The sequence below is a fragment of the Symphodus melops genome (genome assembly GCF_947650265.1).
Source record: "Symphodus melops genome assembly, chromosome: 5".
NCBI classification, from domain to species: domain Eukaryota; kingdom Metazoa; phylum Chordata; class Actinopteri; order Labriformes; family Labridae; genus Symphodus; species Symphodus melops.
In genome coordinates this window covers 6894849-6917671 of record NC_136695.1, presented here as the reverse complement: position 1 = coordinate 6917671, position 22823 = coordinate 6894849, and the positions used below count along the sequence as shown (strand labels likewise).

At 40.4% G+C, this 22823-nt stretch overlaps 1 protein-coding gene across 4 annotated transcripts in view; it reads right to left on the bottom strand.

Moving 5' to 3' along the window:
* Positions 1-22823, bottom strand: part of ncalda (neurocalcin delta a) — an 81325-nt gene that overhangs the window by 46709 nt on the left and 11793 nt on the right. For 2 of the 4 annotated variants that reach the window (XM_079342863.1, XM_079342860.1), the window contains one exon: positions 6862-6977. The exons of 1 other annotated variant lie outside the window; for it this stretch is intronic. The gene's annotated coding sequence lies outside the window, so the exon portion shown is untranslated. Of the gene's footprint in view, positions 1-6861; positions 7162-22823 lie in introns of those variants that run through there. One more of the 4 variants, XM_079342862.1, reaches the window with a different exon arrangement.

Here is a 22823-nt window from a genome sequence, read left to right as displayed (position 1 = left end):
GCAGCAGACACAAAAACCAAGGAGTGAAGAATGATGGGATAATTACAGCATCACTCACGATATAAAATGAACCAGCAGAATAAACTTTCTACACGAAATCCAACAAAGTAATCCAACATTAACTTAACTTAATAACTTACATTGTTACTTACCCAAATAATGAAAATCTTGATTTCCAAACGGACTGTGTGGTATAGTAAAACTTCAGAAAAGTTTCCAGTAATGTCAGGAGCAGTGTTTCATTGTCGCAGTGTAATGTACAATCACTTTTTAAACTGTGCAAGGAGACATCTGCTCTCAAAATAAAAAGAGCTCTTTCTTTTGTCTCTTGTGTGAATTCCTTTTTCGAGACAAAAATAGAATATCAGTTTCCCATAGTTCTCCTTAACCAATGCATGGGAGCCGATTGGCCAAGGCTATCCTTTAAATATGTCAGTGTGTCGTCCCATGGGGGGACCTTTGGGGGAAGGGATGGAAGGGGGGTCTCTTAGAGCCTTCTGCACCCCATTCGGGCTGGATTGCAGTTGAATGACCTATAACCCCTTCCTAAAGAAGCCTGTTGGAAAAAGACAAAAGCATTGCTGACCAGCTGTCCCCTGAAACTACCACAAACATGCTTCTGTCTTGATGCTCTGTCTCGACTTTAATCACTAAGAGATGATTGCCAGCACAGGAGATGGACAGCAGCACGAGGTTACTATAGCGGCCAAGATTTTAACAGTTGGTGAAATATGTTTTTCATGACTAATTTGTCTTGGTTTGGAAATTACACTATGCAAACACATGTTGATAATAGGGATAATACACCAACTCTTCATTAACAGACACTTTAACACACTCATACAGTTCCCTTACCCCCCATGTCATGTAACTCCAGTCTAACCAGTGATGTTTGTTTCCCAATTAAGACCAGGAGCTCTAACATGAATAATACCTCAGGCACTGCCATGTGTAGCTCAATCCACACACTATTTCCAGAAAGTTCTTCACAATATAAGTTTCCAGTTACTATACCTTTGAGTTAGTTTTTCATTTTGAAAACGTCATATCAGGAAATACGTTTGGGTTTTTTTCAGCAGCAGCAACTTAACACAACTGACACTGAGAGAAACTAAACGTTCAATCACACGGTCAGTTCAAAGCAACGTACTGAAAACAAAACACACGTTGACTTATAAAAATTGTCTTCTCTGGTCTTACAAACTGAACACAGCGATTTATCAAATATTTTAATGAGATAATGACATTTTTAAAAATTTGTATTTAAATAATATATATATCGCTCAGTTTGAAGTTCTATGTTGCCCGAGCAGCAACTGAATGCAGCATTATTTACAGACATTTACTACGACACGTGGACGTTTCCTCAACTGGTCTGAGATTTCTTCCAGAAGGAATTGGCATCTTGGTGTGTCCAAAGGCAAACAGTGACAGTATTGACATCACCAGTCTGCCTGGACTCCTTCCTCTAACAACCGCTAACCTACCTGTCGGCAGCAGCCAGCTCTCCGACTAACCAAAGCAGCCTCCAATGATGCAAAATGATGATTTTTGCGCCATCGGAGGCTGCTTTTCAGAAAGAAAGACAGAGCTTTCCTGTCTCAGGGGAAAAGAGGGTGGGATGCATGACCATTTAAAAATACTACCAGGTTTCTAATAACAAAGCTTTATGCACAGATTTTTAAACCATTTAACTGAGTATTTCAACATGTTCAGTATTTTACAGAATCACCTGTTTGACACCTGAGATCTAAATGTCCCCGGAAGTCTCAACTCTTATCTCTGAGTGTCTTCCTCTCTGTGCCTCTCTTTCTCCCAGTTTCTGCCTTCTTCTCTGGCTCTGGTCATAAATCAACCGTTATATAAACTGCCTTCAAGTGAGTTTCCATCACTGCTACATGAGACTCCCTTAAGTATAAAACAGGATGTTTTAGAAGCCTGGTTCATACAGTTCAGCTTAGCTCGCGAGTACAAATGAGAAACGTTTTAAACGGATGTGGCCGTAAAAACATGAAACACAAACGCAGCCATCTCTGTGTATGTGGGGGCTCAACAGGAGGGAGTTAAGTCATCTTTTCCATGATGTAACTATCTTAAATCAATTTCGACTAACATTTGAAACTCAAAGCAACACTGACTGGATCCCCATGTGTTCCACTCTAACACACACACAGTAGTCGCAGATAAGCACCTGGACACAGGGAAGCATTCGGCTGTTTAGAGCACACACACAAACCTCACACCCTCTTCAACACACACATCTAAACACAAGTGGTGTGTTGATCTTTGTGCAGGATTGTGGCGATAAAAACTGGAGAGCAGAACAAAACATCGAAAGCTTAGGGACTAATCAGCCTCTTCAACAAATTACAAAGGCAAAGTATTACTGCCTGCTTTTAATCTTTTCACTTCACCTAACATTGGAAGTGCCATAGCAAAGCAGAAAATACTTGACCTTCATCGCGAGGGATAAACAGTATAGAATGAATGCCATTATAAAGCATTCAATCTTAAAAAGTGGATCACTGTCAGAGGATGAGGATTCCTTTGTTTGTGACGGTACAGATGTTGGGCTCAACACAGGACAGTGAGTAAGAGAGAAAATAAGGTTTTCAAACTAAACTTTTTGAGGGTGAGCAACATGTGCAAATGCAAACAGCTGAAATCTGCCAACTCCCAGGTAGAATATCAGTATGTAGTAGGGTGGAGTGGCAGCATGTGAATGTGTGAACGCAGCAGGAAATATTCATGAAAACTCACCACAAGCTAGCATGCTGGGTGCACGACCGGTGTGATCTTTGTTGCACGTTGCTGCTGCCAGAAAGTATTTCATTTTGTACTTGTAATAAGATTGTAAGATTGCAGGTCCTATTGATATAATCTGTCATTATGGTGTCAGACTCTGTAGCTTTGTTCAGATTGATGCAACCTACTTTATTTTCAGGGACAGGCTGTCCTGAAATGTTAGTTTCCCTTCATGTTATTTTTACATCACTATGTCTTTCCTATATTTAGTTTGTTCACATTTCTGCCTCAAACATGTCCGACTATTTCACATCTGTCTTAATTGTACAGCACTTATTGTCCTCACATTTTTGCACAATATAAAACTGAGTTCATGTGGAAGAAAAAGCCTAACAGTGAATTTGTCAATGTTTGTGTATGTTTGTTTTCTCATGGCACACTGAAATGGTCCATGTTCTGCAGCTTTTAAATGTTTCTGATTTCTCCCACAAATAAACTAGTAGTTTGTTTATTTAAAAGGATCCCCATTAGCTGACGCCAGGATGACGGCTAGTCTTCCTGGGATCCAGTCCTGACATACAAAACACAATCAACACAATCTCAATTACAAGATAAAAAAAGAAAAACGAAAAAGAAAAAAAAAATACACCAGTTATAATGACATACATATTTTCATTATCAAAAACCTTAGGTCAACCTTTTTCTTTTCATTTTCCCAACCCCTGATATTACTGCATACAGTGTCATGGACATTTTCTGAATTTGAGACGGTGCCTTCAAGCCTTTTTTTGTTTGCAGAACCTGTCGGCGTGCAATGTCTGCAATGACTGCTGCATCAAAGAGTCGTGGCTGCAGCCGATGCACAGAGGACAGTAGCCTCTTTATATGTGGTGCTTGCTAAACTAAACAAGTGTAGCACACTTTTAAACCAATCCAATATAAAACTTTTATTCAGCAAAAAACAAAATAATTGAACACTTTCACTTTCCTTTGGATAGTATTTTATTTGGCTTTCTTCTGCATAATGTGAAATTCTTCTTTCAAACATTCAACGGTTCACCAGTTGCACACACACACACACACGCACGCACGCACGCACGCACAACGAGAAAAGTTCACTTCTGCAGGATGTCAGATAAAGATACTGGCAGTTTTCTGGAAGTGTGTGTGGAGTGGCTCTTCAGTGTACGTCAATGCAAGAAACAAACACAGCCTGCACTCGCACAAAACGTGAAGAAAACACCTGTTTTCAGAATGATTGGCTTACAAAACCTTTGCAACTGATCAACACAACCAGCAGGTGGAAGACTTAGAATCATTGTCCTTCAAACTGCAACTTTACAAAATATTCTATAATTCTCAGTCAAGACTAAATGTCCTGATGATGGTCAAGCCTGATCAACTCCTAAACATGGACTTCATTGAATTTTAAGACAGCCCCATGTTTTCCAACGCAGTGCATGGTAGACTATTCCTTTACAAACTGACTGAGGCCCCCTCGTCCACATAAACCACATCAGTGATTAAAATCAGTAAAAACCATACGGTACGTTCACATTTTTAAGCATTTAAGCAGCATTTCCAATGCATGTTAAAATGTTAGTCGGACTGTAATAGTCAGATTGTTCGAAGCCAGGCTAACACGCCTAGATAATGTGGTAGGGAATCGATTCCCTCTTGCTCAATCAGGCCCAAACTCGCCGAGGTGTTCTGTGCCGATCTGTGTGTGAGTGTGGGGACAAGTTAGCGCTCAGCTAAGACGACGTGTCAGTACAATAACTTCATTTTACTACTTCGACGTTCATCAGCATGACTATATTACGGGCTACTTCTGCACAGAAAGCATTCAAAGTTTGACCATTTTTCCCTTAGCGCCTGCTCCTTTGTCCATCAGTCTCTCTCTCTCTCTCTCTCTCAACCTGATGAATATTAATTTGAGGACAGGTTATCAAGATGTAGTCTATTGCTCTTCAACAGCTTGACGTTTCAGTAAAACGATGTTCCCACTCTAAGACGCCAGAGTATGATGTGAAATGCATCACAGGTTGAATTGAACAATACATGTTGATAACTGAAGGAACATCTACTAAACCATCGCTGAGGGAGGAATGGAGAGAGAGACATTACAAGATTATAAAACTATGTGGAGAGTGAAGTGAAACATGAAATAATATTCCATTTGAAAAGGCTTCTGTGCAACATACACATTTAATGAATCTCTATAACATGGTGAACTCTCATATATTTGGTGTTTTGCTGGTATGTAAGGTTTGTGACTTTAGGTTTTAAACTCAGAGAACAAATTAAATTGTGAGCTTCAGCCCAAAAGAAAAATTAGATTTACTCAGCGGCTCTGAGATTTGGTTTAACAGACAGAAGAGTCCGTAATTATCAGAATTACCTTGAGAAAGCACACCCTGACTCCCCCCCCCAACCTGTGCGACACTAAGTTTAAATTAAGCCCACATACCATTTTTATCTACCCACCCTTATTTAACAGAGGCCTAATTAGTTTTTTTGCAAATATATATATATATATATATAAAACATAGCAGCATCGAAATGTGTCACCAAACGGGGGCTTTTATGGAGACAATTTTATGGACATTTTTATGGACAAAATTCTCCCGGGGGTGTTGCATGTCCCCCCTTTATTATCAATATTTTCCTGAGACAGGATCACTCACCAGCTTGGCTCAGCGCCGAATATCCCCAAGCTCAAGAAATGCCGCTGTTGGCAGGTATGTTATTCTCTGCACTAATACTGTGAATCTGTCGGACTACATCGCAGTGACATTCTGGGATATAAAGGCAAGATGCATGTGTGAACAAGCAAGTCAGGGCAGAGGCATTAGAGCTGAAAGTTTCCTGGGAAAAAAAATCTATACTTTTTCAGTAGTACAAAATGACTTATGTAACCAAAAAGCCCTCCTTCAATGAAAGAAAGAAAAAGAACATCCTGTTGGATGTCCAAAGTGTTGCCTCTGCTAAGCATCTCATTGGATGGAGTCAGAAGATATACGACTCGGTTACATCAGACGCTGAGAAACGACTGTCGTGTGTGGAGGTGTTCCTATTTCATTTGTCTCCTCGCAATAACAAATCCAACACCTAGACTTTAGAGTTGGACTATAACTGGGCACCACACAACTCTCATTACATGGTCTTTCCTCGTGACTGTTTTGCTAAGTTCTTGAAGGTGACACTACTGGGTAAGAAATGAAAGTCTGAGATAAAGGCTCACAGCAGAGAGAGATGGAGGAGGAGAGAACAAAAAAGTGTGAAGTATTGTAGGGAGACCCAATCCACTTGTTATGCATTTTCCCTCTTTGGGCTAAATTTGGGCTGACGTGCTATTGTCTGAAGCATGCAGCGAGGTGGGGGGTGTGTTTTAACAGCATGGTAGGGGGGAAGGGGTGGGGGTTTCTCAAGTCAGACAATTGTCGAAATTTCCCGGACAAACAAAAAGCTTTTTAGTGTCCACTGATGAAAATGTTTTCAGAGAAAGAAAATATTACAGCTGACCTCGAGCCTGTGAAAGTTACATTTCCACAGCACATCCCTCTGAGACTTTCTCATCCCTGATGGGGGGGGGGGGGGCAGGTGGCAGCTGTTCTGCCCCCAAGCTAACAGCTCCAGCCTACACTACAGCCTCTAACATTAGCAACACTTTGGGAGGAAAAGCCATGTGGAGCTGCCTATCATTTCCAGCTTCACAACACATACTCACTGCCTGTAACGATCACACTTTCCTCCTCTCTTTCTATCATGAACAGACTTCCTGCCAGTGCTGAGAACGATCTGCCAGTGTTTGTCCAGACAGAAAGCAATTAGCTTGGAGTTCTGACCTCTGAAACCTTTAACATCACGCTACATTTCTGCACTATTTTGAGCCAGTGCGGTCAAGCAAAAGCATTTATGCATGAAAAAACAGGAGTTTTAGGAAAGACACAAGAGCCCTATGCGCTCCCTGTCAGGGAATTCATTTGAGAGGCAACTTCCCCTCAGTGCAAGTATGTGACTCAAGCCTGTGAACTGAAAACTCTCCCTTCTGCAAGCAACCCCCTAGCTGTTAAAACACACAATACACACAAAGAGAAACCAAGGGAAGCTTACCTCACTTTGTAGCAACGTTCAAGCCGTTCAGCAGCCCATCACCCAGCGCTTTCTCTCTGGTCTAAGTTTGTTGAAGCAGCAGAAGCAAATGCAACAGGCGAGAATAAAGAAGAGCGCTAGAAAGGAAGACAGATGAGAGAGAGAGAGAGAGAAAGAGAGGGGGGAAAATGAACAGCAGATAAGGGGGAGAATAAAGACTGAGCGACTGAGACAGAGCAAACAGTGACTGACAGACTCAGAGAGGCTCCTCGTCTGAGCAGGAGGTCTGTTAAAAGCCCACAAACTAATTCGTTTCTCTGCCTGCCTCCTCTACAGCTTGACGTCAGCGTGGTCACATGACCTCGCTCTGGTGTGGAGGGAAATAAAAGGGGAGGGGAGACAGAGGGAGAGAAAGAGAGAGAAAGGGAGACGGAGAAGCCTGCATTGCCATGGTAACAGGCGTACTGCACTGCAATGATTTCGATAGGTCATCTGACAGACACATGCACACATATGCACATAGATTTTTACATACAGAGAAGCTGGTGTGCTGCTGACCAGAGCAGAAAAAAATGACACAGAACAGATAGAAGGACATTTACAATTAGAAGTAAAGACAGTGGTTCAAACTGCTTTTGATTTCTTCCAGCTCTCAGGAAAAAAATTGTTCATATTCAAATAACATGCCCTAAATTAGACCAACCTTTCCCTTAAACTTGTGCCGCTGTCCTTGAATCCCACCCAGTGCAGGATGTTCTTGACTTTAGTTTTATGATGACTTATGACTCCGGTTCTGTTTGTGTATGTGTGTGTGTGTGTGTGTGTGTGTTTGTGCACGCGCTGTAACACCTTACATAAGAACAACATGCCGCAAATTCAGAAAGAACATAAATTCAAAAACAAATGCAACACCTGAAATGCCTACTCGCTGCAAATCAAGGGAACGAGCTGAAGCATTTTGTACTCCTCACCACTGCACTATGTAGCCCCGTATGTTAGTGTTTTCACTTATATTGTTATTGTTTAACTTTGTACATTGAGAGCACGGTTACTCAAGACACATTTCTTGTGTGTAAACATACATGGACAATAAAGCTGATTCTGAAATATGCAGAAAATACTGCATTGACATCAAACATGCAGCAAATACATCCAAATGACGCTAAAAGAATACAACTCAAAAACATCTGGATGTAGACAAACGGGAGAGTTTTCATTGAAGAGAAGGAGTGACTAACGAGGGAGTGAGTTCATTCTTCAGACAGTAAAGGTGCAGAGTTTAAAGACTGAGAACAACATTAGAATTAGAGCAACTTCAGGAGGTTTAAAGCAATCTGGACTCCCACACTGGGAGGAGACAACTGGGCGGGTTTCTGTCAGGGCCGCCTCAGGATGCCTGGGCTTACTTAGCCCCTTAGCTAAACCAACCTTTTCCTTTTCTCTGCACAGTTTTTCTTCATGCAAGTCCTTTCAGCTGTTGCAGGTCAGTTAGCCTTGTCGGCTGCTGTAACAGGAAAGGGTGCACATGGCGTTGAACTACCTGGCACATCACTGAACCACTGGCATGTGCCACAGCTCTGCAAGTGGCACACCAGGTGCTACTCAGCGATCTCACTGTCACTCGAATGATTTGGAAACAGAAGAAAGGACTGTTTCGAATAACTACAGCTGTGCTATTATTCTGATAATCATAGGCTCTTCTGTCTGTTAATCTTGGGTCTGCTGAGAATTTCTCCGTTGGACTCCTGTGATCAATTCAACAGATGACTAATAAAAGAACCAGACCTGAACACAGGAGTACACACAGGAAATGAAAGTAGAAACTAAATAGCTTTTATTACTTTAGGGACGTAGACAATCAAATAGCTCCAGCTTCAGATGCTTTATTATTTCAATCGCCCCATAAAGTCTTTCAAAAAGATAAAAAAAAATATTGTTTAAATGATGAATAATTTAGAAAATTAGAAATAAAAAAACAACAACACACAAACAAAATTTTAGCCCAAGCTGTCAGTAGTTGAGATCCATTTACATTAACTGAGAAAACTCATAATTCATAAAATACTACCGGACAGAGGAGAGAAGCTGCCAATGAATTTGTGTAATTTAAAGAGTGTTTAGGGGTTTACTATAAAAACAGAGCAATGTTTCAAGTGTTTAAAGGTACCCTGGTGTATAAAAGCTGTTTTAGTCAAGGGAAAAAACTATAACAGCCTACTCACTGCTTATTTGCTTCACGTAAGTGTCTTTAGATCGCGGTCATTCTGTGTCAATTTACGTGCAATGTGAAGCTGTGTGTTAACCAAAGTGTGCTAAAATTAGCCTGCTAACAGAAATATGCAGACCACAGGAAACTGTAGCTTGAGCAACGGAACATGTTGTGCTTAATGGTGCTTGATTATGGTTCTATAACTCCTTGGTGCGAACGCGAGTGAAGCAGGGTTGGAGGTTAGACGCTGTAGGAGAGTGTAGGCTTCAGTATTGCGGAGGCGTTACCAAACCGCAGTTTGTTTTGGTTTCATGCTGGTGCTCAAGGGGGACATCAACTGGATCAAAACGTATTTAATATTAGTTTTTTAAAGATCAAAATACTGCAAAACTGTTCCTCGTAACAAGATGCACTCAGTCCACTGTGCTTGTTTACATCTTGCTGGTATATCATTATGGCAGAAACCATTAACTGGAGAAACTAGTGGAGGGTGACTGACTTACAGCTTTAAAATAATATTTGTCTGACATTAAAGGCCTAAAATAATAAAAACCGTCTCAGTAAGTTGAACTGCTTAGTGCACAGGTGTCAAACTCCAGTCCTGGAGGGCCGGCTTCCTCAGACTTTTAGATGTCTCCCTGCTCTAACACACCTGCTTTAAACCAATGTGTTGTCATCAAGCCCCGCAGAAGCCTGATAACGAGTCACTCATTGGATTCAGCTGCGTCCAAGCAGGGAGACATCTAACAGTCTGAGGAAGCTGGCCCTCCAGGACTAGCGTTTGACACCCCTGGCTTAGTGCCTAGTAATTTTGGTACCGACTCGTAAGGGTTAATGCTTTTAAAAGCTTATTCATTTTTTTAGCTTTGGTTATGTAGAATTTTCTGACACCCTATAAATATCACAAACATAATTACTCGTCAACCAAGGGCTTAATCCTTACACTGGTAAAGTAGCAAAATGTTCATGACAGTTTGATGTTTCTGTTTCTGTATTTTACTCTAAAGTCTATTCATCAAATTGTATCAAGTGACGTGCATGTATTTACTTATAGCAACTACCAATCCGAATTTTACCGTTTCCTTTACTCGTCTGTTAAGTGTCGGCATAGCAGCACTTCCAAAATGTGTTCTTCATTGTGTCAAGATTATCTGGGGCAGGGCTTTAGTGTCAGACAAAGACCGAGGGTGTGCACTGTGGGAGGAAAAACTACGACAAGCCATACCAACTCCTTATCCCATCCTCCACTCAAACTGCTGCGAGTATGAACAGCTCTGGGATGAATAGCATCTGCTGGCCTGTTGAATGGACCGCAGTGGGGCCCTGATTAGGGTGGGGTAGTGTGAAGGGTGGGGCAAAGTCAGCCAAGAAAGAATCCCCCCCATCCCCACTGAGAGTAAAAGTATGCATGGCTGAGAGAGAGGAGCATGGACAGAAACACAAGATGAAACACCACACAGAGCAGTGAAAGTCAAGAGGGTTCAAGAGAAGTAATTTAATAAAGCCTGCAGCAAGGATAAATATGACTGTAAAGGTCCTGCTGAGGGCTGAAGCAGAGCCACAAGTGGAGGCCAACAGAAAAGAGAACAGCATGAAATGAGGATCTGATGGTCAGGTGAATAAATTGGTTCAGGGTTGAATTATTTAGACTTGATTTGTCGGCTGACTGGTGATGCCTCATGGATGACATGGTTAAGAATTATTTTTGACATTACTGTTGTATATATTTGATGTTATACAGCTGTATTTAAAGCAGCTTTTCCATGTATAATTTCCCTAATGTTAAAGTCCCTCTTTTTTACCTGTTCGGGCTTTTACATGTTTTAGTACAGTTCTAGAAAACTGAAGAATTCAGTAATATACTGACAATGCCCACTTCCCTGTAACTGTTGTGTAAATATGAAGTACTTGATTTTCATTTTGATGATGAAAAGGGGAAAGAATTCTGTGATGAAGGAGGCAAATGAACAAGTTCAAAATGACAGGCCATCCCTAAAAAGGGTTATCTGACTTTAAATTGAAAAAACAAAAACAAAACATGTCGCTGGAGACCACACACAATCTGACCCTTTGGGGCCATTTCCACTTCATTTAGACGCAGACATTTAGACAGCACTTCTGCCGAGGCATGTAAGATGCCTCTGTGTGTGTGTGTGTGTGTGTGTGTGTGTGTGTGTGTGTGTGTGTGTGTGTGTGTGTGTGTGTGTGTTTGAGGATGTTGGGTGGGTAACCAGCACTAGAGGGAATTCCTTCCTCCTGAAGACTCAGGAAGCAACAGCATGGGCGGAAGAGAAAACAACTTCTCTTTCCAAGACAAACCCTTTAGAAGTTGTTCCTCTGGACTAGGAAACGCTCCCCAAACTGTGTTACCGTTAAAAACTCCTTTAATGACTACATGGATGTCGGCAACAAGTTTCTCAAATCGGTCAAACACTACTGAGAAACAATGAATGCAAACACACAGTGTTCAGCCTTTATACGTCTTAAATGTAATGTTATGATGAGTAACACAGCGATATCAAGGCATTTTCCTTCGCCATACTTCAAACTTTCACTGATTCCCTGAAGCTAACACTCTGTCCAAACAGCAGGCAAGCATCAGAAGTATCATGTTACATTTAGTTAAGAAATCACAATAGGAGTCATTGGGTGTGCAGTGGAATGTGGCTCCCAAGCTTCAACCCTTCCAAATTGAAAGATGAAGCCAACGCATACTGTGAGTGGACAAGTGCAGAATCCTCCTGTGTTCACTTGAGACTTGCTCCAAAAGCACAGGAAGCCCCATTAACAGCATGTCAAAATGCCACCAGAATAAAACAACTTAAAAAACCATTTTGATCTGAATAGTTAATTTCTTCATGAATATATTTTTGATGACCCATCCCTTTTGATAAACTGAAATGATGTGCATAGATTGCACTGTTAGAGGCGTGGGTGATTTGGCACCGTGTCCTAACAACATGTAATGCGAATGAGAAGTCACAAAATCTTTATTCAAGTATTCCCATGTAAGGCTTGCGTCATTTTTACCCGATGCCCCGTTTCCCTTTTCCTTTCTTTGGTCTTTGAAGACAAGGAAGAAGGGTGGAGGGGGCTCTACAGGGCCCTGGCAGAACAGGAAGACACTTTTTTCACTCAACAGAGCTTGTCAACTTTTTTTTTTAACCAAAGCGGAGAAAGTTCTATATAATATCCTCATGTGTGATCATGATCAAAGGTGTGATCTGGTGTGATCAAAGTGAAAAACTTTATTTTGTTCGCTACAACCTTGGGGTGGCAGCAGCTCAGTCTGTCTGAACTCAGTCTTGGTACGCACCAAAGTATTGGCGTTGGTTTAATTTCTGGAGAGGTGCGAGGTCACCTTCTGAGTACTGCAGAGGTGCCCTTTGACTTGTGTCAACACCAGAGAAAAACGTTATTAGTCTCACAGCAATAGAAGAGTCTGAGTGATGTGGATTGAGTCAATAGCTTGTCAATACTAAGCGCCACACTTTTGTTTGTCTACCTTCAATACAAAAGCACCGTATGCTATCATTTTTGTGAAGTAAAACTGAAATCCACAGAGCATCCAATATTTGAAAGACGCGATGTGGCCGGCGAGCCTCCGATGCTACACGATGCATTGTCATATCTAACGCTGTTAAGCATGCTGTAAAGACACCATACATTCAGTGAGAGCGCTGAACATGACATTGAACATGTTTGATTATATGTTAACGAGAGATGCAACAGTTAGTTAATATATGTAATTAACTGCTGATTTTTTTTAATAGTTAATCATTTCAGAAAATGTTCATTGCAATTCCCCATTACCCAACGAAGCATCTTCAAATTTCTTCTTTTGTCACAGAAAGAGTGGATAAATACTCTTACTCTACTCACACAGTAACAAGCTGTGCATTTCTACATAACTGGCAATTACAACATAAACAGGAATCAGCAGAAACCTGGCAGATTGACAGAAATGTGAATTTGTCTCCCACACACCATATGGTTATGATTATAACAATGCACTGTCCAAAGAGCAGAGGGACGGAGAGGCAAAAGGACATTCACAAACATCCCAGACATGTAAATGTGCACACACGCATTAACTCACATGCCTGAGGAAACCTTGGCCTAAGGAAACACTCTGACACTACAACACAGTCCACTAAGAGAGACTCTTTGTGACGCCACACGTCCCTTTGTCCTTCAGCAGCTGTGGCCAGAATCTCTTACACAAGGCAGCTGGTCTCGTAGCTTTAAATGCATATTAACACTGAAGGTTAATTCACAGCTCACAGAATCGAGTGGATAACATTGTTAAAAAAAACAAAACAAATCTCCTCCTCCTGTGTTATATAACTGCAATACAGTGAGGTGGGCGAGCCAATTCACCTCACTGAACAGGCTAATCCAATGCACCACACATGCTTGCCAAAACAAATGACGAAAGCGTCCTCGAGGTCTATGCTGTTGTGTAAAAAACAAGGTATGGTTATTTAATCTACAAGATAAATAATTACTTGTTGTGAATAAAGGAGGCTCTTATTTAACACAATATTTGCACTTTAATGCGATAATGCAGAAACAGATACAAACGGACTAAACATTAGCGCTGGAAAGAAAATAAAAATAAACTGCTACAGATGACAGAAAATTTGTTAAAGCTGGTATTGCATAAAGGCTGGCTGAATAAAACAGGCTCTTCAGATTATTTTTACTCCTTCACTGTCTCATTTTCTCTTTTGATTCTAATCCAGAAATAATTCTTTTTACCTCAGTGAAAAAGGTCAGCGCATGGAGAGTAAATTCTTCCTCGGAACGTCTGAACACAGATTTCTATCAGCCATCAAAGTGCAATCTAAGTGAACTGTGATGGTTCACTGAGATTATGTAACTGCCACCTGAATGAGGGGACAATTTGAGGAACAGCACTCACAGTAAACACTACCCAACACCCTTCTCACACCTTTTTGTTCTTTTTCCTGTCTACCCTCTTTTTGTTAATTCTGAAATTAACGCGGATTACTAAAACTCTGTATTTAATCACACTGATGCACATTGTAAAAAGAGGCAGGGGGGAGACAAACTGGAGATACATTTCCCTTTATCTTCCTGTTGACAGTAATGACTAGGGATGTTAAAAAAACTGAAACTGCTTCATTTACTGTGTTCACTCGTCCCAATCTTTGGGTCAGTTTGTCCCGGAGCACTCTGCAGCCAATTGGGCTCCCATGAATATATTCATCATTTCCACGTTCCATTCATCATGTCAGCATCCTACGAAATGAATGTAAACAGAAGAAGTACATCGACAGTAAATAGAAAATAAAGGGCTGAAAACGTGAGTCATCTCAGTGTCTTTTTTTTCTCGCTAACTAATGGATTAAAATGTCATTTTTTTGTTATTTATGTAAGAGTGTCACAATTACCTCCCCACCACTGCTTATGACTCATTCCTTGATATTTCAGCATTTCCCCTTAATCTGGAGAGGTAAGAAGCAAATTATTTACAGACTATATTAAATATCATTTATAGCTGCTGGCGAGGTTAAACTGAGCAAACAGGAAATTGGGGTACACAAATGGTTATACAATCTACAAAGTGTCTCAAGAGTTACTCAACGAGATTACAACCCACTCCATCCTTGGTGATTCAGGAGCTATAAACAGAAGCCAGAAAAAGAGATGGATGACCAACCTGTCCCAGCCATTGTTCTTTATGGCAGACAGCAGGCTGGATGCACTGAGAGGATTAACCAGAGCCCACTGCCTGGGTGTCTTTCTTATCAGAAAGCAGCAGGTTGAAAGTCGGGAGCAAGAAAAAGTCTCATCACCACCTCTCCTATGAGTCATACTCTTCTCCTCTGCTCACTATTACTGACACACACACACACACACACACACACACACACACACACACACACACACACACACACACACACACACACACACACACACACACACACACACACACACACACACACACACACACACACACACACACACACACACACACACACACACACACACACACACACACACACACACACACACACACACACACACACACACACACACACACACACACACACACACACACACACACACACAGCAGCCACCATGACACTTTTTTGTTCCCCAAGCACTTCCTGTGAGTCACACTTCTCCAATTTCCAAATTATTCAGAACTTGAACCGCTGCTTATGTTTTTGGATCTAAATCTGTGTTGAGGTACAATCTGATTTTTGTCTTGACAATCATATATATACATTTGAAACAATTAGTCAAGTAATGTATTAGTTAAGGGCAAAATGATCCTGAATAACTTGTTCATTGTATCATGTATAGCAGTGCTTGGGGTATGGGTTGTGGGACATGGAAGCATGGACAGGCTGAGGTGGGTTCGATCAGGGGCCAAATGAGTAGGTTGGGTCCCTTTGCAATCTAATTGGCATACATCTAGTCAAGCCGAAATCCGAAACTATTGTTGGCAATGTGCCTGATCAGAGGAAGGATTTATCTGATCCAACTGCGAGAAGCTTTGTATTTATTTTAAAGTGGCACTTTCTATTGTTATAACGTCAAAGACGTTAGACATTGACACACTGCACTGGTTTATGTTATAAAGAGCTTCTAACCTCAGACAGGGAACTTCTCTCTGTGCTCGTCCTCTTAGATCTTAGTGCTGCATTTGACACGATTGAGCGTCACATTCTATTACAGAGACTGGAACAATGACCTGGCACTGCTTTAAGCTGGTTTAAATCCTATTTATCAGATCGATCTCAGTTTGTACCTGTTGATGATGAGTCCTTAGAACAAGCCGTGGAGTTGAACAAGCTTCAGTACATCCTCCTGTAGTTATATTATGAGGAAACACTTCACACCCTTACACTCTAACCCTTCGTAATACTGTATGCCTTAAATCAGACATATTTTCTCAGAAAATGATGCAGGAAAAAAAATGTTAATGCATTTATTGTCTTTTTATTTATTTATTAGGCTGCTCTTATAAGTCTCTAAAGAATATATCATAATACTGCATGTCACTTTTTGTAATTTTTCTTCTACTGTTAAAGTTACTGACCACACATTAATAAATGTCCTAGGAGTTCCTGACCTCCCTTGTCTTGTCGGTTCATCGGTCATGAACCTACGACACACTGGATCATTGGTCACAGCCAATCACATTTCTATGGCAAACTCCAGATGGTAAATGGAGTTGAGGGCTTTTCTACTGGTTCTTTTACACCGCATGTCACACCTACCCACCTTACTACATAACCAGGGAGAGCAATTAGTCTTGCCTAAGGACACATCGGACATGTTGCTCGCAGGAGTTGGGGATCGAACCCTCAACCAACTGAGCCACAGCCGCCCCCAGATCATCGTTCTGGACGTGCAAATGCTTCACATCAAGCTGCAAACTGCCACCATGGATGTTTTATGGATCCCAACCAAACAGTTTTTGAACAGAATAAAAAAATGACTTATTGCCTGTCATTAATTTCATTTGTGACATTCGTCAGTGCAATTCTGAATAAAGTATTAGTCGTATTCGTATGAATTAGACTGCAGTCAATCTGATATTTCATCTTAACTGATATAACTCTGTTATGTGAAGTGGGCCGCTGCACTGGACATGCTGCAGCTGTCTTTTGGTCTGAGGACAGTGCAGGCCTGTGTGTGTGTGCGTGTGCGTGTGTGTGTGTGTGTGTGCGTGTGTGTGTAAAAAGAAAAGGACAATTCAGGCCATCTATCTCTTTTAATGTTAGAAACAAAAATATTTATTCGCAAGAGTGAACATATCACTGTGTTTGGAAGTATCTAGGTCCTGGGAACTGTGTGAAGATGACACTGAACTTCTTTGGTAAACAACACTACCCATAAACAACAACAAGTTTTTAATTGACCATTACACTTGACCTAGACACAGAAAGAAGACAGGGTTGGGTGGGGTGCCCATGTCATGGGCTGATTCACATAAGGGGGATTAACTGCAAAAATTGAAACTTTAATTGGGTACACACTCTTCTTTGGCTTTGCTGAGCATGTCAGGATGTTCTTTAGGTCATAATCCTTGATAAAAAAAACAATACCTTCTGTCAAAATGTATTATGTTGAGCAATATGACATTAGGACTACACGTCCTGCCTGTCTGTATACTGCTACTGGATGCCTTGAATTTCCCTCGGGATCAATAAAGTATCTATCTATCTATCTATCTATCTATCTATCTATCTATCTATCTATCTATCTATCTAGTTCCAATTTAATGAGAATGTCCCTCCTAATTTCACTGGTGTTTTCTGAATCCAACAAGGTGGAAAAAGGCAGATAACAGAGATTTCAAGACTCAACACTAAGCCAATGTATCAGGCAAGACAACCATCCAAATACATACCATGGATTTCCATTAACAGTATATAACTGGATCCCTAAAAAACCAATATGGCTACTTGCAGTGGATTGAGGGTTAAAAGAAGGCAAATAATTCAACAATTTTCAAGTACCAAGGATTTCAGCCCATTTTTGTGACTTTATTTTAGCAACTAATTAAAGATACATTCCCACCCTAGCCAAGTCATTTTCACTAATTTCACCTCAGGTCTTAGTCATACCTTTTAGCTGCATTGCCTGCTCTTTGTAGTTCAGGTTTTTTTCTCCGATTGAAGCTAATGCCATTCAACTTTTTTGACCCTCTCGGTGCCTGAAGAAGGGAAAATGATAGGAAATCTACCTTCTGCTTACTTAGGTAGACTGGCATTCAGCTACATACGTTCTCTCTTTCACTCACACATGAAGTTGGTTGCTTTGACATTTTGTATTTATCAGTGGTTCAACCCTGTCACCCCCTGCATTGACTCTAGCTTCAAAACTTGGTCTTAACAGCTGCAGCAGGTTTGTGACACGTTTTCTATCACCTGACTGATTCATCATTTGACACCAGACTACACGTTTTATAGATATGTCATTATTTGTGTGAGCAATGCGCCTGAATTCTTATCTCTAATTTTTTAAGGAAAGCAGCTTAATGCTAAATTATTAAAATATCTAATAGAAAGCCTGGCTTAGTCTTGAGACTGCACAAACATAGCAGCGTGGCTCGATGGCAATGTTGCTTTATTGGTCAACCTGTCAACAACTTTGGTTCGGACTGCATTAATCAAAATCTTCTGTATCGATCAGCAAAACCAATCTGTGCCTGATTAGCTTTTATTTAAAAGGATGACTGAGACATTTTTCAAATGATTATCTGTGAAGGATTACAGAGGAGAAAAAACAAGCTGCTTCTTTGGATAAACCCTGGGAAGGGGCCTTCTTAACAGTTCTGACTGAAAAACATGAGGTGTTGCGGCTGTGACTTCCCCAAGATAGTAACTTCATGGGAAGATTTGAAACCCCTTTTAGTGATTTTTTACCCCCTCGAGTGATTGTCTAGCAATAAACATTTCACTTGTCTCAAATTGACAAAATAACTCTTCTTCTGCTATTTCTCAGCCCTTCTGCTGTTTGCAGAATGTTTCTGGAGTGGAATTGAAAAATATTTCTCTTTTACAGTATATAAGCAGAGGGAATAAGAAGTACCAGAATGATTATTGTCTGAGAAAATGCTTGTATTTATACATAAATATGAGTCAATCCATCAAAAAACATTGCTACGAAAAACGCCTTAACCCCCTAATGCCTTTAAATCAAAGGGCATTATTTCCTGGCTTCTGTGAGCACTTTCTTGGCTTGGGGCAATTTGAAAATTCCCAGGAGAGAAAACAGAGTGTTCATGCACATTCAGAGTCTCACTCGCCTGCTCTCTCCCAAAGGCAGCCATACATGTGTAGATAGACAACACAGTGCATATTTCACAGACCATTTGTGAAACTACACAAACACTGCTGACGTAGACGTCGTCCTGCCTAACAACCGTATATGGAATGCAACATGTGGCTCAATAACAACATCGCCCGAGGACTTTGATACAACAGAACGCGAAAGAGGAATGAGCTCAAACAAACCAAAAATAGAACAACTTCTGGAAACGTCCATGACATGGTGCCGCTTGTGTTTTATAGCAAGAGATTGTATCTAATCCATTGACATCCCCTTGTAGTCATTTAAGCAGGCCACAAGTATCCATGTCATAAATCTTCCAATGATTTACAAAGAGATTTATCCAATGTAATGCAATGAAAATGTAGTTATGATTCCATCTGAAATATACTGATCATTTAATTTTTTTATTTTAGAACAAATGAATTAATGAAGCTTATACATTTCTTTTAATTGTTTAAATTAAGATGAAGTCATTTTGCTTTAAAAGGTTTAAGGAAGCTTTAAGCTCTGCTGCAGAGACACATCGTGTTAGTCCCAGGTTAGAAGAAATACAGTGGAAATAACCAAACAGAGAGACAGGAAAGCTGAGAGGTTGGAGTGCTCAGGTTGTCTTTGTACAAAATGTGACAACATAGAAACCTGAGGCTTTTCATTGATGCCATGGCAACGAGTTCTATGCAGATGGTAGGTAGGAAAAAAACAGCCAGAATCAGGTAAAAAAAACAACCCAGCTTATTATTCAACTTAGAGAGAATGATCAGGGATCCATTTGTGTACATTCATGTGAAACATCAAACACCAGAGGCAGTGTCAAATGAGCAGGAAGACTGTGTAATTCAAGGGATTAACATTTCATTAGCAGAAAGGTCCTACGCTTCATTTCTGTTTTATTCATGGGGATCAAAGATACGTTCAAAAAACCAAACACTTCTGATTACTAACAGATTATTCAAAAAAATATGTAATTTATGCTTTAACATTTTTCATCAAAGCTTCTTCTTCTATTAAGTATTGTTTAGATGTCTCCAGTCTCCCTCAGTATACTTCATCTACAAAACCATCATTAAAAGATGTTATTTTAGTCTGAGAAACAACTGGTGGCATCAGCACAGGCTCTGGTCAGGCTTTCAGCTGATCTTGTGGTGCGGTATTCATACTATAGGAAAGTTGTCATGATTGATAAAATCCCAAAACACCTCAACTTGAAAAAAAACAACACAGATCTTCAGTTGTATTTTCAACTCAAATCTACCATTAAAGAAAGAGAAGGACACTCAATAACACAGCTGTATTGGAAAGGGTTTGTTTGTTTGTTTGTTTAATTTAGAGTGCAGGTGAAGGAATTCGCTTACAATTTTTGGTTATTATAAACAAGAAACTCGTCAGTCTTCTTAGGACTTCTATTTGTGTTGCCATGGTACCGAAATATCTCTAGGGTTTACATATTTATAGTAGTGTGTTATTGCAAAGTCTAAAGGTCACATATTGGCCTCCTTCTCAACACATTTAAATACGTCTCAGAGCTCACCAAGTCTGTGAAGTTTTTTCTTTCTAGAAAATTCTACAAATCCACTCTGATCCTGTGTTTTATATCTATAAACCCCTTTATTTCAGGCATGCTCAGAACAGGCTGTTTCTGTGTCTGTAGCTTTAAATGCCAGTGAGCTGTGTCTGACCACACCCCTCTCTGAAAGGGGAAGAGGCTCGAGCTTTCTCACTCCATGCCCAGTTGTTTCCGGTGAGAAGGCAGAATCAGAGAGCAGAACAAACATCTCGCTGTGGGAGTGTCACCCACCTGGGGGCGGGGTTACTGCCCTTTGTGATGTCATGAAAGGAACATCTCCAAACAGACTTGTTTGAGCACAAATTTTGTGGAGCAGGCAAAAGACGGAGAGGATGGCCTTTTTTAACAAGTGGAGGGGATTATAGATAGACTAGGAAGAATTATTAGTCTTAGAATAACACGGTTAAGTGTATCATGCATAATATGTGACCTTTAAATTCCGTTATATAAATATATTGTATATCATACAATATCATAACAAGACTAAAGTTCAACATCTGCCCTATTCAGATGTACATCATAAAATTGTCCCTCTCTCTGACCTGATAGTTACCAAGGGTTTAAGCTATACTTGAAAAACTTCTATAGAGACATGCACGCACCCAAGCATGCACGCACCCAAGCATGCACGCACACACACACACACACACACGCACACGCACACAGAAAGACGTAACAATATATTGCTAATCTCCTTGGACAACAGCCCGGCCAGTGTGGGTGTCTGGACGAGACAAGCTTGCTTGCTCATTCGCTCATCTGCTCAGAAAAACTGGGCTGCCGCAACAACGTGTTTTCTTCCTACCATATTTGCTGTGGTATACTCCCACATGTAACCCCCCACTTCTTATTCAGTCTTTCTCCCGCACCCCCCTTCTTCCAGCAGACTGGCTGTCACGGTTTCTAGCCCATAACCATTCCTCTCTCATAAAAGTGTAGCTCCCAGAACCTTTTATCCTACCTCTCCTCGACAGCACACTGGGTGGCAAACTACAACATTACATAAAACAATGTGGGTCAAATGCATGCATGTCTGTTCGTTTGTGCATTTACTTGGATTAATTCATCTGGATGAGCTCAGAATATTTTCAGATTTGCCAGTAATATGATCATTATTGCTACAAATGCTGGTAGTTTATAGAAGTGCTGCGTGCTACATTCAGGTTGAGCTGTAAGAGCTGCACCACTCCATCAGGACCATGTGAAGGATGTTTTATGAACATGTATTACTGGAATTACTAACACACCCATCCTACATTTCTTTTGATGAATCCATAATAATGACTTCAACAACACCTCCGTGTGCTGTCATATATTATCATCATAATCATTTATTTATTTAAATCCTCGGAAAACACATTGAGGGAGAACCCTGATTTACAATGGTGCGGAACTACAGAACAAGATACAGATAAAATAAACAACAAAACAAGAAACAAGAAATAAAACAGCAAGTGTAGTCAGTTTTAATAGGCCAAGAAAATACAATATACAGTATGTAAAAAAATGGAGTAAAACTAATAAGTAACTATTTAAAATGTAAAAAGCAAGAACAGCTAAAATCAATCAAATCAGAAATTAAAACTTTTAAATCGACCCAAAGTTATTAAATCTTATTCCACGTGTTTGGTGCAAAGTAACAGCAGACCGTCCTAGTTTTGTGAATTCTTGGAACCTGCAGAGTGAGAGTGTGTATTGTGATTAGTGCTATTAAAACAAAGGATAGTTGAGAGATATGGTGGGAGTTTGTTTAAAAGAGCTTTATAAATAAATGCATGTGCTGATCTCTTCTAATTCTAAGTGCAGGCAGGCCAGTTTTTTGATATAAAAGACAATGATACGTCCCAAATCTGTCATCAGAAATGAACCTGAGAGTGATATACTGCATCTAAGGGCTTTAAAGTGGTGCTGGCTGCACGACCATAAATTACATCAGCATAATCAACAACTAATAGGAAAACTGCCTTAATAATGTTGTTAATAGCAGAAATAGTGCTGTGTAGTCTGAACCCAGACTGAAATGGAGTAAGTATGGAGTATGTTCATAAAAATGACTTTAACTGTACATTAACAAGTGACTCCAGCATTTTAGCAATTCATGGTCATTTCGAGGTAGGACGATAGTTATTCATGTCGGAGTTGCAACCACCTTTATGTAAAGACTGTAGGAATGATGCAGGAAGTAATGGTCAGATTAAAAACACGAGTTATGTATTTGCTGATTAGTCGTGCCGAGAGTTTTAAAGCAGAGGGATCGAGATGGTCATCACCAGTTGATTTAGTTAGTGTGCTTGTGGAGACGGGGGTCAGGCTAAAACACTGGTCTACTCCAGGACTTGGAACAGTGGAAGACAGCCTTTGTTCTTTAAAAAAATCAGTAGCATCTAAACC